The sequence below is a fragment of the Pan paniscus genome, chromosome 10 (genome assembly GCF_029289425.2).
Source record: "Pan paniscus chromosome 10, NHGRI_mPanPan1-v2.0_pri, whole genome shotgun sequence".
NCBI lineage: Eukaryota > Metazoa > Chordata > Mammalia > Primates > Hominidae > Pan > Pan paniscus.
The window spans coordinates 18,905,581-18,906,490 of record NC_073259.2 but is presented as its reverse complement, the minus strand read 5'-3'; the positions used below and the strand labels follow the sequence as shown (position 1 = coordinate 18,906,490).

Genomic DNA, 910 nt, shown 5'->3' with positions numbered 1-910 from the left:
AGCTTGTAAAAATATTAAAAAGGAAAAGGAAAAAAGAAGGCCTGATTTGTAGCATGCCAATTTCATATTTGTCTTGTAAATACTCCACCATGACCAATTTCAAGCTACAAATGGTTTAACAACCAGTTGGAAAATTTTGTGAATATTTAACATTTAATATTGCAAGCTGATACGAACCAGCTCTAGCACACTCAAATTTTCAGTAGTATTTTCATGATTCCTTAATTCAAAATAGGTCCTAATAAACACTATACTTTGTTATCTGTCCACACGTCTTTGATTATTAAGAAGTGTGTTCAAATTTGCCATTTTATGGGAATATTGTAATTGTTCATTTCTTAATTGCTTTTATTAGAAATCATGCTTGATACAATTTCAATCCAGTAAAATTTGTTGAGATTGACTCAAAGTCCAGAAATAATAGATTTTTATAAATATTATTTGTGTGCCTGAAAGAAATGTTTTCTGTAATTTTTTGGTACAATGTTCTATATCCATTCAATAGGTCAGATTTTTAATCTGGTTTAAATCTTCTGTGTCATTATTCTTTTTCTGCAAGATGTATCTATGACAGAAGTATATTAAAATCTCCTATTCTGTGCTCACTTCTGCAGCACATATACTAAAATTGGAACAACACAGAGAAGATTAGCATGGCCCTTGCACAAAGATGATATGCAAATTCGTAAAGCATTTCATAGAATAAAAATCTTCTATTATGCTTTTTTCCTCATGCAATTCTTTGTTTATTTGGCTTTCGGGGACAGCATATCTTGTTCAATTCTGTAAATTTTTCTCATATATTACAAAGCTTTATTTTATGTTCTTACATATCAAGTTGTAATAATTGTGTTAATTAAAACATTTTCATTGTGAATTTATACTTCTCTAATAATGTTTAGAGTGTATT

General features: G+C 28.8%; 1 non-coding gene across 1 annotated transcript; it reads left to right on the top strand.

The window, feature by feature from the left end:
• The first annotated feature begins 598 nt into the window (after positions 1–598).
• LOC112436722 (U6 spliceosomal RNA) lies at positions 599–705 on the top strand. The gene has a single exon (XR_003025428.2). It is a non-coding gene; the product is annotated as a U6 spliceosomal RNA (small nuclear RNA).
• The last annotated feature ends 205 nt before the right edge of the window (positions 706–910 follow it).